This window comes from Cryptotermes secundus, unplaced genomic scaffold (genome assembly GCF_002891405.2).
Source record: "Cryptotermes secundus unplaced genomic scaffold, Csec_1.0 scaffold537, whole genome shotgun sequence".
NCBI lineage: Eukaryota > Metazoa > Arthropoda > Insecta > Blattodea > Kalotermitidae > Cryptotermes > Cryptotermes secundus.
The window spans coordinates 3258399-3276209 of NW_019740661.1; the positions used below are offsets into that span (position 1 = coordinate 3258399).

Consider the following 17811-nt stretch of genomic DNA (forward strand, 5'->3'; position numbering starts at 1 on the left):
TTATCTTCTGGCTGGCATGAGAGAGCGATGATCTAAACGAGAGCCAAACCACGTGAGCAGTGTCGCAAAGCTGTGGCCACTCAGCCGGAGACAGACAGGACAGTTGAAACGAGCAGACATTCGTTCCGGCAGGGGATCTTTACGGCTGACGGGGTGCAAACTGTAGAGATGAACAGCAGATACACTGCGGATACTGTGTTTCCAGCAGCTGTTTACGTCGAGTCCGCTCTTGGGGCTTTGCACCGTGTGGATGTTGGCAGTATTCCGGGTGTTTCCGAGGCGCACTCTGACTCTGTCTCTTCTATCGAAATTAGTAGGATCCATCCGTCTGTCTGTTAGTCTGTGTATTAAGATTTGGTTGTATACCCACCAAAACACCAAGGCGTCTGCCCCTTCATATTTCCATCGCCGAATTTTGTACGTAGATTCGGGATGGGTGGATGTTTGTGTGTGAGAAGTGTGGGAGCTGGTGCCCTGTCCGAGCCAATGGCGCCAGTGGAGAGTGAAACATTATCACCTTCTAAAGTCACCGGAAAGAAAAGAGGCGCAAGAGAAGAACCAACACCATGAGAAGACTTACACATACCTTGAAGGAACAGAACTAGGACTTGATAGTGTTAAGGCCTGTGGAGCATGGTAGAATACAGATGGCTGAAACAAGAATTCGCTAGACTTGGAGACACTTACTTACTTACTTACTTACTTACTCATGGAGCTGAGCCCTTCTGGAGGAGCCGCCAATTCTGCAGCTACTCAAGAATTTCCCACCATTTTATGGAACCTGAAGGTTCATTACCGTGTTCACAAGAGCCCGCCACTGGTCCCTATCCTGAGCCAGATCAATCCAATCAATACCATCCCATCTTATCTCTCTAAGATCCATTTTAATATTGTCCACCCATCTACGCCTTGGTCTTCCCAGTGATCTCTTTCCTTCTGATTTTCCCACCAGTATCCTATACGCATTCCTCGTCTTCCCCATTCGTGCTCCATGCCCTGCCCACCTCATTCTCCTTAACTTGATCATTCTAATTATACTTGGAGAAGAGTACAAGTTATGAAGCTCCTCATTATGCAGTTTTCTCCAACCTCCTGTCACTTCATCCCTCTTTGGTCTAAATACTCTCCTCAACACCCTGTTCTTAAATACCCTCAGTCTATGTTCCTCCCTTAATGTCAGAGACCAAGTTTTGAAACAACTCGCTACTTATGGAAGTATTATTATATTTTACTTTTCCTCTTCTCTGAGGTCCACGAAGTTTCGGAAGTGAAGAATTTTCACTATACTGGCAGATTTTTATTGAGTCTCATTCTAAAGATGGCGTTTAAGATAGTACCATGGTATCTTTTTATACGAAATTACTATGCAAACTACAGTATACCAAGAGGGTGAGCGAATTAGCTTAATAATTGAAAGATGTCAGCCAAGCCTAAAATAAAAACTTAGAACGCATATTTTAGTGAAAAGGGAATCCTAGAAGAAAACCCGATAGGCCTTCTAGTAATTATTTATTCACTTTACTACCATAAATCCTTATACAAAATGTTATAATTTCATGCAATAAATAATTCTATACCTTCAGTAACTGCACTAAATATTTGTTTCGGATTACATTGGCATTTACATAAATAACTGCCAGGTTATGTAATTTTTAAATTAGGCCCGTATTGTTGTCACTGCAAGAATGACAGTTGTACTTTTCTCTGTTCTATGATAGAAATTTAAACATACGCGTGTGTATATATATATATATCCTTACTTACTTACTTGCTTACTTACTCATGGAGCTGAGCCATTCTTGAGGAGCCGCCAATTCTGCAGCTACTCAAGAATTTCCCAGCATTTTATGGAACCCGAAAGTTCATTACCGTGTTCACAAGAGCCCTCCACTGGTCCCTATCCTGAGCCAGATTTATCCAATCCATACCATCCCATCCTATCTCTGTAAGATCCATTCTAATATTGTCCACCCACCTACGCCTTGGTCTTCTCTGTGGTCTCTTTCCTTCTGGCTTTCCCACCAATATCCTATACGCATTCCTCGTCACCCCCATTCGTGCTATATGGCCTGCCCACCTCATCTTCCTTGACTTGATCATTCTAATTATACTTATATATATAATCAAAATATTAAAGTAGGTCTTCATACGTAGGATATCACGATTTTGAGTAAATTCAGATGGCTCAGGATGGGTCTATTGACGGTTTCTTGTGAACACGACGATGAGTCTTCCAGTTCCATTGAAGGCATGTTATTTCTTGACCTAATGGACAACTATTGGTTTCTCAGAAAGGACTCTTCTGCGTTGCTTTGGTTTGAGAAAGTAGGAAAAGTATTGTTCCCAAATCCCAGCAGGCTTCTGGTCTACTGGCCTTAGGTTCCGGATTACACGGGTCCTTAACCCAAGAAAATGTTGTCACGTTTAGTCGCCATGAAAGCTTAAAAGCATAAATCAGAAATCTTCGTAAAGATTCTGAACGTCGTGCCATATATCAGGCGGTTAGTTGCCAGCTTCCCACCGCGGCGGATCGGGTTCGAGCCCGCGTCAGTTCATGTGGGATTTGTGGTGAACAAAGTGGCACTAGAACAGGTTTTCTCCAAGTACTTCGGTTTCCTCTGCCAATTCTCATTCCACCGATTACTCCACAATCATCATTATCGTCTGGGACCGGTACAATAAGCCATACAGTGGCCACACTAGCAAGTGGACTCTTGTCTCACCACAAGAAAAAGAAAACAAATTCTAAACTGTGATTTGCTGGTTTATTAGGAGTTGTGTCTGAAGTTAAGAGAACAATTAATAAGAAATCTTCAAAGCCGGCGTTCAGGAAAGCCGTTCAGGGTAACAGCCACTGGGAAAACGTGGGTGGGTGGAATGCAGTACACACAACAATGTCGGTACAGTCCACAGCAAAGTTATTCAGTAACGGTGCGATTATTTGCGGGGCTGAGACGAAGCGCGACCTTTCCACTGTGCGCTTCCACTGCACGATTGCTGCGTTTCCTGCTCAGTCCGCTGTGGTCACGGTGAAAGTCCGCAACGTCCTATAGTGACTCAAATCTAAACGATTGTTACGATGGTACGTTGACAAAATTATTGTCTTTCTGGACATTATCTGTCGTCCTGTTTTTATTTAAAACACACAGCGTTTTTGTTACTGGATTCTGTCTCCTTCTTCAGGTGGAACCTTCTTAGTTGGGGCCAGTCGATAGAGCTAGTCCCCATCTGCGGTCTTCGAAACGTTGTTAAGTTTTAAATATAAACACAACGACAAATAATTTCCAGAAACACGATAATTAGTATCTAATAATGATATTTAAGTATTTACCTTGTACGCAAAACAGATAATGACGCACATCGACACCGATACTGTCTTCAGAACTTCTAAACAAATTCTAGTTCGCAGTGTAGTTGACCCCTGGTTACATGCGCTACTTAAAGCTTTACGCTTTCTCTAAGTACTCCTTCTGCGTGTGAATAATTTCTATACATATCATCTTCTTTATATTACCATAACAAGAAATTTCGCCGAGTAATTTCGAGAGAACCATGTGGCAATAAAACACGACTTGTAACCCTCTAACTCAGTACTCCCTTCAGGGTGTTTCTTTTCGTCTGTCAGTTCCCGCAAAAATGGCGGCAGTGTGTGTCTAACACGTCTATCAGACTTAATTATTTCTGCATTAAACACATGACCAATCATCCTCTTCGCACCCTTGAAGCACAAACACCAGCTTTTACATCATGGAGTGGAACACCCTGCATAAAATGTGGATATTATTACTCAATCAATTCACATCATCAGCATATACCAGCAGTTGATATGTCCCACTTCATTTCAGTAACCACCTTCTTTTCCTAATCATTCCTGATGGCACATTCTAAAACAAATTAAAAAGCACTGACGATAAAGCATCTCCTTATTTTAAACCATTCTAGATAGGAAAACTAAAGCTTATTTTCTGTAAGAGGCATGAAAAGTACCTGTTACAGACAATAAGTATGGTGGCTGCATCACGTGGCTGCAAAGAGTATACAACTTTGGCTTTGTACGGTCGTAGTTGCAGATAATTTGCAACGAGTTTTGCTGTCCCCTTCCGTACCGTCTTCTGTTGTGCAAGGCGCTGCAGGAACTTACGAGGCTAATGTTCTAACCGAACTCCAGTATTGTCCAACTATTCTTTTTAACACTCCATGTTGTTGTTCTGGTTTCCTGTCTGTCAACAAGTCAGCTGTTCCTTTATTTAAGAAATTCTGAATAGCTGCTCTGTGGGGAACTTGAACTCCAGGGAACTTTCTACTGAATTTACTATGACTTTCTAGCAGAGTGGATTCTCTGCTACAAAGGTATCCATGTCCAAGACGAAGGACAGCTAGCATGAGTCAACGTGAGCCATCATACCAGAATATCCAGGTCTCGTTTTCACTGTTACTGACACGTCAATACGATCACAAATGATGCGGTGATTGTGCATAACGAAAAAAACAACGTTGGCTCAGCGGTACATATACACATACACTGTATTCACTCACTCATGGAACTGAGCCCTTCTTGAGAAGCCGCCAATTGTGTAGGTACACAAGAACTTCCCAGCATTTTATGTAACCCGAAGGTTCGTTACCGTGTTCACAAGAGCTCTCCACTGGACCCCATCCTGAGCCAGATCAATCCAATCCATACCATCCCCTCCTATCTCTCTGAGATCCATTTTAATAGTCAACTCACCTACATCTTGGTCTTCCCAGTGTATACACTGTATTATTTAAATAAATTCATTTATTATATTTTATTTTATATTTACATAGAATGAATATAAATGAAAACATAAAATAACGAGCAGGCCTATCCGTCAGCATTTTTCATCTCAGACACTTCTCCACTGATTTTGAATTCACGTGTTTTGGGGGTACACATCGAATTTATATATCGAAATAAATATTGATACGTATCGATTTAATGGAGCCCCTAATTTACGCGAATTTTTAAATCAACCTTTTATCTTTCTCAAAATGGCTTATCTAGTGTACTACACAACATAAAGTTGTCGATATCGTCTGCAGCCCTAATTCAAAAGTATTGTTTACATTTAGCAGAACGTAATTAATATATCTAAAAACAATTTTTCAAACGTCGTTTAAATCCTTTGAAATCTTTCAGAGATTAAAACGTAACAGATATTATCCCAGACTGTTGACATTACAGCCTTACTTTGTTGAGGACAATATCTTGCAATGAGTAAGCGTAACTGCTGTCACATTCCAGAATCCAACTACAGCGCCTAACGTAATATTACGGAACCAGTTCTGAACATATTAAGCTGTTTGCTTCTGGTAGATGGTCAATGTCCTCTAATATTAAGATGAAGGGCACAGAACCAGTTGCAGTGTACAAGACTGCAAAGTTCGTGAATGGGTCTATCAGACCCGTGCATGTTTGTAACATTTGAGTCTGAATGTCAAGTTCATTGCATAATTGCCAGTACAGAGGCGGAACAAGAGCCCGCGAAGCGTTTGTGGCCAACTGCCACACCCGAATATACCAGTAAATTAGCTTCAGTCTGTTAGCTACTTATATCTTTAAGCAGTGGTTCGGCGTTCAGCTTTTCCCAGATGCATTTCTTTGTAGGACCGCCATACTGGTTGCTTTTGGATAGCGAACAGCAGTAATTGTCGTATATGCATTTTATAGGATCGGATAAGGTGATCAGTGGGTAGGAATTTGGAAGGAGGCAATATTCACCTGTTTGCAGCAACATCCCAATATGGAGAGCCTGAAGAATACTACAAAAAGCCTCGGTTATGTTGTTTCGTCACCCAGCCAAGTTTTCGAACCGAGAACCTCCTATCTGAGGTCTCTCGTCGTTTCCAGCAGTCTCATCCGAGACTGGGCAAATATATTTTATAGCCTAAATCCGATCACAATGGCCGCGCGAACTAAAGCATGAAATGTTTTCGTCACATAGAACGCTGGGATCTTGGGTTCGAATCCCACTGAAGGCATGAATATCTGTTTGCGTTTATTCTGTATATGTCTTAGGCAGCGGCCTTGAGATTGGCTGATCCCCCGCCCAAGGAGTCCTACTGACTAAGAATAAGAAATTGATGTGAAACGAAGACTTTCACGGATGCCCTTTGCTCCAAGTGGGAGCAACAGGAATAGAAGAACAAAAAGAATATTAGAGCCGGTAAAGCGTCATTCAATAAGCAACCACCATAAGAGAGAGTAACGCAGTAGGAGACCGTTTAACTAGGTCCGTCCTTGCTACTTCGTAATTGGGTTATTAATACCAATAGTTGAAAGATTTATAAGTGCACCAACAGAACTGAGGAACTCAATTACTGCACTGAACAAACTAATTATGTGAGCCGGGATAGTTCAGTCGGTATAGCCACTGGCTATGGGCTGGACGATGGAGAGGTCGGGGTCCGAGTGCCTGGTAAGGTCAAGAATTTTCTCCTCTCCACGTCATCCAGACCGGCTCTGGGGCCCACCCAGCCTCCTGTCCAGTGGGTACCGGTGGCTTTTTCCCCGGAGGTAAAGCAGCCGTGTCGTGAATATGACCGCTCACCTCCAACTAGTGCCGAGGTCAAATCTGGGTCAATACATCCACTCCCCCAAGCGCATTCATGGCGTAGTGCTTAATTAGTTAAGAAGAGGGACAACTTTACCTTACACAGTAATTATCGTAGCATGAGTTCAACGCCTGTCTCCTAGTTTGGCACAATTAGACTCCATCGTGGTATCTGCAGACTGCGACTTATGTTCTGTGTGCTCGTGCTATAAGCTGGATATAATGATATTATGCTCCGCGCTATAGCTCAAGCGGTTAGTCGCTGGCTTCCCACCGCGGCGGCACGGGCTCGATCCCAGGTCTGGTCAAGAGGGATTCTTGGTGGACAAAGTGGAGCTGGGGCAGGTTTTCTCCGAGTACTTCAGTTCCCCTGCCAATATTCATTCCACCAATTGCTCCACAATCACTCTCACCTATCATCTGGGGCTGGTACAATAGGCTAGAAGTGGCCACAGTACAAGGGACTTAATCCCACACCACTGGCAATAAAAAAATAATGATATTACAGGGGGTTTCGTTTTAACTCTCAAACACAACAAAAACACCAAATAACTCACTCGCACTTCACTTTGCATATCTAAGTTTATTTGGTTGTACAGCGTCTCTACGTGTTTCGGCTCATGGGGCCATCATCAGGCGAATACATAAACAAGCCTTATACTAACGAATTGAACTTTCTATATGGATCCATATAACGTGTTTTAGTTCTGTATTACGAATAAAGTGATAACACAGCGTACTGCTCTCACTTTTACTATTCACCATTATATGCGCAAATTAAGTGGTTCTATACTGAACCCAAACTTGTTTAAAATGTACGTAATAAACCAAGCATTTAAATTTATTCAAATCTTCAAATATCAACATTATGTCAAAAATTTTAATATTATTAAAATGTTAAAGTATTTCGCTTATAGAAATATCTTGTTTTGTTTCTTTTTAAATGCTAGTGGGGTGGGACTAAGTCCCTTGTACTGCGGCCACTTCTGGCCTATTCTACCAGCCATAGATGATAGGTGAGGGTGATTGTGGAGCAATTGGTGGAATGAATATTGGCAGGGGAAACCGAAGTACTCGGAGAAGGTCCCACTTGACCAGACCCGGGATCCAACCCGGTCCGCAGCGGTGGGAAGCCAGCGACTAACCGCTTGATCTATGGCACGGCCCTAGGAACATCTTACTATGAATATTTTCTCATCTTTAGCTTAAATAAGTTCATGTTTGACTTATTTTTCGTGCCTATATTTCTCTTTTTGGCTATTATATTCATTCGAAAATTTTGTGTACACCATGCAACTGTCTTGGCTTACGTTGTTTCTATTACTGATATTTGGTATTAGGTCGAAGTTGGGTTTGTTGAGCTGATAATTATATGGGTTACCTCTTTTTCTTCCACGAACTTATTTCTGTCCTATATTGTTTAGTTATACATGTCATTCATGGAGCTGAGCCTTTCTTGAGAAGCCGCAAATTCTGCAGCTACTCAAGAATTTCCCAGCATTTTATGGGATCCGAAAGTTCATTGCCGTCTTCGCAAGAGTCCTCCACTGGTCCCTATCCTAAGCCAGATTAATCGAATCTATACCATTCTATTCCATCCTATCTTATCCCTCTAATAAAATCCATTTTAATATTGTCCACCCACCTACTTTTTGTTTTTCTCAGTGGTCTCTTTCCTTCTGGCATTCCTCTTCTCCCCTTTCATGCTACATGTTCTACTCATTTCATCCTCCTTGACTTGATCATTCTAATTATACTTGGAGAAGAGTACAAGTTATGAAGCTCTTCATTATGCAGTTTTCTCCAACCTCTTGTCACTTCATCTCTCTTCGGTCAAAATATTCTCCTCAATACCCTGTTCTCAAACACCCTCAGTCTATATTCTTCCCTTAATGTCAGAGACCAAGTTTCACACCCATACAGAACCACAGCCAATACTATAGTTCTGTATATTCAATTTTTTTGTTTTTAGACAGCAGACGAGAGGAAAGAAGGTTCTGGGCTTAATGGTAGCAAGCAGTAATAGAGTTCAATCTTCTATTAATTTCCTTCTGAATCAGTTTTGATTTATTATTGTCGTTCCCAAATATCTGAATTTGCCACCTTTTCAAATCATCTGCTACCCTTCTTTGTGTCATAATTTTCCCTGCATTCTCTTCATGAGAGAGCAATATATACTTCGTTTTCTTTGTGTTTTCTTCTAGAGATTGTTTATACATAGTTAGTTTTTGTTCTCTTTTATTATATGATGTAGTTTCTACTTACTCTGTTACTGGATATGTAGTCTTTATTCAAGACTACGCTGTTACGTCTGCTTTCGCCACTTGTCGAATCCCAACTATGTCTCTTGTATGATGTAAGTTAATACTTGCAGATTGGGGAAAGGGGGAGGGTGATGTTGATGGTGGGGCTGTGTAAAGGGTCGGTATGGGTTACTGACTTTCTTCTAGGTTATCATTTTTTTTATTGCTAGTGGGGTGGGACTAAGTCCCTTATTCTGCAGCCACTTCTGGCCTATTGTACCAGCCCCTGATGATAGGTGAGGGTGATTGTGGAGCAATTGGTGGAATGAAGATTGGCAAGGGAAACCGAAGTAATCGGAGAAAACCTGCCCCAGCGTCACTTTGTCCACCACATACCCCACTTGAGAAGACCCGGGATCGAACCCTGTCCGCCGCGGTGGGAAGTCAGCGACTAACCGCTTGAGCTATGGCGCGGCCTTAACCTAGAAGAAGGGCCGCGCCATAGCTCAAGCGGTTAGTCGCTGACTTCCCACCGCGGCGGACAGGGTTCGATCCCGGGTCTTCTCAAGTGGGGTATGTGGTGGACAAAGTGGTGCTGGGGCAGGTTTTCTCCGAGTACTTCGGTTTCCCCTGCCAATTTTCATTAATCAAATGGATGAGAACTGCCGCTGGGCAGTTACCGCCCTCAAGACATAAGAAGATATATCACATTGACTTGTTACTTCCTTTACGGTTAAGTAGACTGTAAATTGGCAAAAATAATAATAATAATAATAAAATCATTCCACCAAATTCTCCATCATCATAATCACCCGGGGCAGGTACAATAGGCCAATCAGTGGCCGCCGTGCTGAGTGGACCCAGTTGGACTCCACCCCCCCACTAAGCAAATTAAAAAAAAAAATTAAATTCTTCTAGGTTTGTTTTATGGTTAGTATCTTCTCATCTGTAGGATTATATGTCTCAGTAAAAGCGTCATTTAAGTGTATGATTTGTTTAGTGATTCCATATATGTGGAATCTCTCATATGTATTTAACTTTTAGCTTTCCTTTTCAATATGTAGGATTTTCATTTTTTTTTTCTTGTCGTGTAGTATTCGTGTCCTGTTTCGACTATATGTTGGGTAAACTTATTGTCCGTTGTTTTTTTATGTCTCTTGTGTGCTCTTTAGGCCGGTCACGGTAGCCGAGCAGTCTAAGGCATGCACTGTCTTCGCTCGCTCGGAAGCCGGGATCGTGGGTTCGAATCCCACTCAGGGGATGGATGTCTGTGTGCGTTTTTCTGTGTTTGTCTACAGGTAGAGGCCTTGCGACGAGCTGATCACTCCCGCCCAAGGAGTCACCGTATGTGTAAGATCTAGAAAAACCAAGTGAACGGAGTTCATGGATGTAGGCCTAGGCCCACTGGGGCTGTAGTGCCAAGGGAAAAAAAAAAGTTCTTTATATCTTGTTTTCAACGTTCGCTCTGTTCGCCCTACGTAACTACTTACACAAGAATATTTGGAACATTGCAGCCGGTGCACTCCACTCAAATTATATTTGTCGATGGTCATTTTTCTTCAGCCTCAAGTAAAACGAAAACACACATATATACAGTACTTAACACAGAACAGGATGCATTCCTTAAAAATAATGATATTAATTGCAGACTGAATGTACATGGCAACGAATCCGATAACGACAGTCAGCCATTTTGAATCCGCTGTAGAATTCGCTTCGATACACCATGTTGCAGGTGCACATGTTCACACACACTGACACACTGATCTGATACCTTATTCGTGACTGGAGTAGCGAACACATATATATAGCACTACTATCAGCTTTATTATTTGGGTGACGGTGTGGCTTAAGCGGCAAAGCAACTTATCATATCCTGACAACCAGGGGTCAAATATAAACTTTCCTGTTCTTTTTCATTCATTCGTTCATCAATGGCTCTACAGCCCTTTATTGGGCCCTGGCATCTTCTTCAGTTTCGTAATCATTCTTTACAGACGATAGGACTTCTCGAACAAGCGATCAGCCCGTCGCAAGGCCTCTACCTACACACAGGACAACACAAACACGGAATAAACGCACACAGACATCCATACCTTTAGTGGGATTCGAACTCAGGATCTCAGCGTTCAAGCGAGCGAAGATAGTTTATGTCTTAGACCGCGCAGCCACTGTGATGTGTTTCCTGCTCCTAATTACCCAACATATTCTGTCAAGCTGAAAAATATTAATTTCATCATTATGTATTTTTAGCTTAATTTCCTCATTTTTAAAAAATAAAAGTAGGCTTGCTCCCTGTGTGCCTCTCTATTCCTCCTCCCCATCAACTTTTGAATAAATCTTTATGAAATATTGTATGTATATCATGGCTCCTGAACCCATCTCAACGGCGACCTTCATAAATCCATCCCATCAGTCTGAGCGTCTGATTGTGTATCTATCCTATCGTTGAAGAAAGCAGTCTTCTGGGATTTGGCACCGTGTATATGTGGTGTTAACCGACGTTTCGGAGGAACGTATCGCCTCCATCTTCAGGGTAGAAGAAAAAATATAAGAATTCTGCAAGCGAAGAGACCGTGAGAACCGGTAAAAGCAGACTGTCTGCTTTTATTCTTATATTCTTATATTTTTTCTTCTACCCTGAAGATGGAGGCGATACGTTCCTCCGAAACGTCGGTTAACACCACATATACACCTTGCCAAATCCCAGAAGACTGCTTTCTTCATAGTCACCTCCGTGAGAGCCTCAAATCTTACATATCCTATCGTTACTAGGCAACAGCTCGATAAGAAGGTTACCATGTCAAAAAATAAACAAGCAAAAACAGACGAATTTTTGAGCGCGTCTTTTTCTGTGCTGTTCTTGTAGTATCGAAGGAAATTAGGCGACTAGTTCTTCCAAGAACTACTTGTTTTGATATTATTTTACTTCCTGCCTCTTAGATAAGCTATAAAGACTCTCCTCTGTACTTGCTTCTGAAACACCGCCAATCTATAGCGATAATACGAATGCATTAGTGAAATGCGAGCGGATATCTTTCTAAGACAAGTGGAACTCATTAGCGCTCAGCACGAAGTGGACGAACGTGATTCACTGGGTTGCATACATCTGCTGCACACACCTAATAATAATTAATACGATTTTTAAGAACTGCTCTTGTAACATGCCGTAACGTTCTCTCTCAAAGCAATATACATGCACTCTTTTCTGTCTACACCAACATGGGCCTTAACATAGACCGAGGTGAATTAAAATGGTGAGATGTTTCGATACATAGTCGCCATTATCAGATGATTAAAGGACATAAATGTGAAAATGTTGTGTCATTGGCTACTAAAGTGTAGACTTATATATAATATATACGACAATTTTTGTTTCAATACTTATGGGCCCCAGTTTGTACATATCGTCTTTGTAACGTTACTCTTCGTCACCAAGTCTGTGGCCACCCAGTGCGTGAGTGAAGTCTTTTTCATCGGTCCCAAAGCTACCAGGACTTGAAACTGACCACATATCTTTATCGTCAAAGCGTGTCAAAGGATTAACCCAAGTCTGGCCCTTTATTAACATGCCACTTTTTTTTTGTTTGCGATAAAGGGTTGTCAGGCCACTTCCACAATACTTGAAAGTGGAGAACCACCACTTATCGGCTATCCGCGACTGTATGTCCAATATACTTAAGTCACCTCCACATATGAAAGTGGCTTCTCTTGTCAGGAGCCCGAGGACGCGTCGCGCCATGGCGACAAACTGAATTCTTCCTTTCACACGATGGGCTTCTTCATGACGTAGTGTTAGGCAAAGAAAAGGATTTTATACAGGGGCTAAAAGAGACTGGAAGCCGTAGGCGAATGAGCAGCTGATAAATCTTCAGACAGCTCCGCAGTCGGGAACCAGGCCTCTTCTTACATGCGCATGTGTAGTCGTGCAAGTTGAACGTTTCTGCAGTCGCGATCAGAGAGGTGTCTGTAAAAGAGAAATTTGTGTCTCATGGGTCACTAAGGTGCAGGACGCCGTGAACTTGTCAGCTACAGCAGTTAAAGCACTCTCAGAGGCAGGAAACAGAATGTAGAGGGATGCATACAGGTCCAACTTCCATGTTACCATTCCTATATCACGCAGGAAGCTGTTCCTTAAAGCGCTACAAGAGTGAAAATAGATTGTTATATCTTCAATTACATTATAACTACGTGGAGCTGAGCCCTTCTTGAGAAACCTCCAGTTATGACGCTACTTAAGAATTTTCCGACATTTTGTGGAACCCGAAAGTTCATTACCGTGTTCATAAGAGCCCTCCACTGGTCCCTATCCTAAGCCAGACCGATCCAGTCCATGTCACCCCCTCCTGTCTCTCAAAGCTCTACTTAAAATTATCCATCCACGCCTTGATCTTCCTTCTGGGTTTTCCACCAATATTCTACATACATTCCTGCTCTCCTAATTCGTGCTACATGTCCTGCCCGTCTCTTCCTCCTTAACTTGATCATTCTAATTATACTTGGAGAAAAGTACACGTTATGAAGCTCCTCATTATGCGGTTTTCTCCTTTCGCTGATTAGGCAATTCTTCATTATTCCAAATAGAGACGAGTGTATGGATTTCAGACTGTAATGTTTCACTTCTTGCCTGAATCAGTTCTGCCGGAATTTTATCGCTAACTGACGATTTATACCTTTTCAAATTGGCAATAACAATTTCAGCCTCTGAAGGGCTGGGATCAGGCCCTAACTGCTCAGCTGTATGTAGGTCTGTCTGCCTAACATCAATGACTCTAAGTACATTCGATAACTGAGAGAAGTTCTTTCACCCATTCAAAATGTTGTAGGAATATGCAAGCAGATCACCATTCTCATCCTTCACTGAGTTACTTTTAGGTCGGTAACCCTTCTTAAAGTCATTTATTCCTCTATACAGGTCTCTAATTAATGTTGTCTTTCAGATATTTCTTCTTTTTATTCATCAAATGCCTGCTGACTTCACGTCTTTTATTGTTCAGATTTTCCCCATTTATTTCGCTTGTATCTTGTAACTACTGTATTTTAGCTTCTTTTCTTTGATCTGAATTACACTATACTACATTAAATTAAAAAATTCTGAACTTCTAGAAACTGGAAAGGAAGACAGCCTAATATATTGTAGCGTGCACAGCCGTTGCTATACAACAGTTAAAAAAACAACTGTTACGCAACTTGTTTCTTGGCAATGGATAGGTAAACACGTTCCCGCGGCAATGAATGCATATACTATAGAGTTACTGTTGGAAACGGCGTTTTCTGCTCGATCCGTTCAAAGCGGTTATGAGGAAGACAACTGGGACGACCCAGTTGTCAGTTGACAGAGAGTTAGTTGAGAGTTGTCAGTTGTTAGTTGAGACAATAGTTCTTCACAGAAGACTGTGAAGGTAGAACCGGAGTGCGCGAAGCTAAAAAATCTTCTTATTAGAGCCGTTGTCTGGCAACGGCTGATGAAGACACGGTAGGCTGAAAAAAAGTTTGGCGGCTTCTCTGGTGATCTGTAAAGTGTGAAGATTAACGGTAGCGCTGCAATTAGTTTAGTTTAGAGTGGTGTGTATAAGTTGTCAATAAATCCATTCACCAATCCATACCCCGTCTATAGTCACACATATACACATGACAATATTTTCACTGATTACTCTTACGTCAATAAATAAAATAAAAAGTTTCCATTTTGAAGTCTGCTTGTCCTGCGGAAGAGAGTAAATCGGTCACGGGTAGTCATCTATAAGAAGAATATTCGGATTTTAAAATGAGCTTTCAGTTCGTACGTCAAAGGGTAAGCAACTGCAAGGTCTGCTGAAGATGAAGAGAACGAAGCTAAATAAGAATAAAATAAATTTACAAACACATAGAAAAATAAATAAAGATTATGTAATCAAGTAAATATACTCGTCCTTAGAAAGATACAGAGAGACAATAAACAAAAGGAGAAAGAGGACAAAAAATACACAAATTAAGAAAGAATGAATGAAAGAAAAATAGAAATCATAATAAATTAAAAAGAAAGATGAAAATAAATTAAGTTGTAAATAAATAGACCCATAAATAAATAAATAAATAAATAAATAAATGTATGGCAATATCTTTACCGCGTCTGTGGTCTAGTGGTCAGAGTTCCTGGCTACAGATCCAGAGGTCCTGGGTTTGATTCCTGGCGCTACCAGATTTTCTGAGAAGTAGTGGGTCCACTCAGCCTCGTGAGGATAATTGAGGAGCTACTTGAACGGAAAAGTAGAGACTCCGGTCTATAAAACCGAGATTGACGGCCGTGGGGATTCGTTGCGCTGACCACGCGACACCCTCTATCAGCTAAAGTTGGCACTAACTTCGCAGACAAGCGGCGGTCGCTCGGGCGGTATGGTTCGCTTGCTGACTACAGGCCGCGGAGTTTGTTTTGTTTGTATGGTAATATCTTTGTTGTGCATTTCACAGTTATTCGGGTAGTAAAAAATATCTCGCATTTAAAGCGAAGTTTTATAGCTGTGTTAAAACCTTGTCATTGGATCATATCATGAGCCATTTCAATGTAGTTTACAATTTCTGCGTTTTTCCTCATGATCCGTTAGAATGTCATTCTCCCATCTAAATATAAAATTAAAATTAAAATTCACCTTCCAAAATATCGTACCCGTTTAACACATTCTTACGCATTCTGCACGTCCAGCCCACTTTAAGAAGGAGAAAGTAAGACGAGACAATTATTTACACACCATTTGCAATTCTATTTCCGTACTACGTACCTTTCATTCGCGTTTAAATCAATTTTACATAATATATTCTGTTACACGCATGTGAACTGGGCGAGTCTTTTCTTGTCGCTGCGCACGAAGCAGAGATAAACATTGAACCCAGCCCGCCCTCCCAGAGAATCTGGTCTCGTGAAAGGCAGCGCGTGCTGAGTGCTGTGAACACTGCATGCATGCCTATAGACTCGGCGAACTTGCTAGGCCTTGTGTGAGGGACCTCTTGAGCGGTCGTCTCAAGGGGCATGTGAGTGGACTTCAATGTAGTTCGTGTTTCCTGTAAATCAGTGTTGCGTCAAGAAAGAAGTCGGCTTATCAGTCATTAACTGCGTGAACACGTGCTGCAAAATAGCTCTGGGCCTACACTGTAGCTCAGTTAATCACTTAATCATCAAAGGAAATTAATGACAATTATTTGACAGCATAGTTGAAAGCATTCTTTTATATGGGGGTGAAATGTGGTCATTCTGTAAATAACTGAAGAGTAAAGTAAGAACAGTTGAAAGAAAGTATCTTCTGGCAACAGGAGAAAAGAGACAGAAAATTGGACATTATATGCAGAAGCGGATGTCACTTCAAAGGTGGCAAGAAACCTTGGCAGTCGAGGTTGGAATGTTATGGCCATACTAAATGAAGGAAGATTGCCGAAAATTTGTTGCACCGGTTGCCACAGGAAACAAAAAGGAGAACAAGAAGAGAGAGAAGGAGACGGAAAAAGGAGAAGGAGATGAAGAAGGAGGAGAAGGAGGAGGAGAAGAAGGAGGAGGAGATGAAGAAGAAGAAGAAGAAATAAGAGGGATGCCAACGTATAATGCGGAAAGCACGAACTAAGTCCATTATGGAAGACTGATGTTTGGAAGAACAGAATACTGAAGAAACTGGCGACAGGGATAAAGAGGAAAGCTGTTCCTGGGTTTAGGCATCACGCCATGAGTACATATGGTTCAGTGGAAGTATTACATTTCCACATTTATTTACTCGCTTACCTCTATGTAGATTACTTCTTTGCTTGTGGCTTATTTCGGGATAGCGCAGTCGGTATAGCGATTGGCTACGGGCTGGACTACCGGTTCCAGTCCCAGTAGGTTCAAGAATTTTTCTTCTCCACTTCGTCCATAGCGGCCCTGGGATCCAACTAACGTCCTATCCAATAGGTACCGGGGGCCTTTCCCCGAGAGGTAAAGCGGCCGGGGCATGAAGCTGACCACTCACCTCCAACTAGTACCGAGGTCAAGAAAATGTGACTCTATATATCCACTCCACCATACGCCTTCATGGCATAGTGCTTAGTTAAGCACAGGGACAGTTTTAGCTTTACCTTTGTACGCTTTCAGTATCTCAGTTTAGCGTCGAATTGTAGGATTCTGAACGAATGAACAGGACCGGAAGTGGAACCATTGAGCTGGTTGAAGTAGTATCCCGGATTTTGCCTAAAGGGACCGGAGAAAACACGGAAGACCTCGGTCAAGATAGTAGGTATCGAACTGGGCACTTTCGAAACACGTTACCGGCTGAGCCAGCTCTCTTGGTTTTATACTTCTAAGCGAAGTGTAAAGAATATGAATTTTCGGACCTGAAAGTACTTTATGAAAGTGAATTACTGTTTGAGGCTCAAATACGATAAGACGTCGAACTATATAGTGGCTCATATCATGTTGATGACGTCTTAATCTCGTTTATGTTTCAGTCAAAGATTTCTCTTCACCACATTCTTTTTTTGTCTCCCTCTTCCAAGTCAATTCTTTTCTTTTTATACCTGGCACCGCCTAGAACCTGCAGTCAGTGGCGTGAAGATCCATCCGCAGCGATATGGCTTAGTTTTCCTTGCTTTACTTCCTCCTGTTCCACAGAAACTGGTTCGTCGTGAACCGTCACACTCGACTCAGTTTCGCTGCTCTGTGAATCCGATGAGCAACACAGCATCGACAGTAATAGACTCGTAATTTCTACTGCAAGACACGGCTGACAGATCACGGATCTCGGAGGCTGAATAGAATACTAATGTGGCTAATCAACACAGCAAAATTAGCAAGTCTGATGATTAAGCTACAGGACCCATCTTTCATATATTCGTCAGTAACCTTCAGTGAGAGCTGTCGCAAAACACTCACTTTATACTGGCATTTCATCGCCTCTGAAATGCTTTCAAACATGGCTGCAAATAATTTATTTTCCGGAAGTCCTTTTAATACCATTGTCGCATTGCTCTGAGAGTCATACGCCAGTGAAAAA

General features: G+C 41.8%; 1 protein-coding gene and 1 long non-coding RNA gene across 2 annotated transcripts in view; one reads left to right on the forward strand and one right to left on the reverse strand.

Moving 5' to 3' along the window:
- LOC111872527 overlaps positions 1–8905 on the reverse strand; it is a 47771-nt gene extending 38866 nt beyond the window's left edge. Inside the window, exon 1 of the long non-coding RNA XR_002844237.2 lies at positions 8841–8905. This is a non-coding gene — a long non-coding RNA (uncharacterized LOC111872527). The remainder of the gene's footprint in view (positions 1–8840) is intronic.
- LOC111872491 overlaps positions 1–17811 on the forward strand; it is a gene marked incomplete at its 3' end in the record, with an annotated part of 115940 nt that overhangs the window by 50785 nt on the left and 47344 nt on the right. The gene's annotated exons all lie outside the window — the stretch shown is intronic.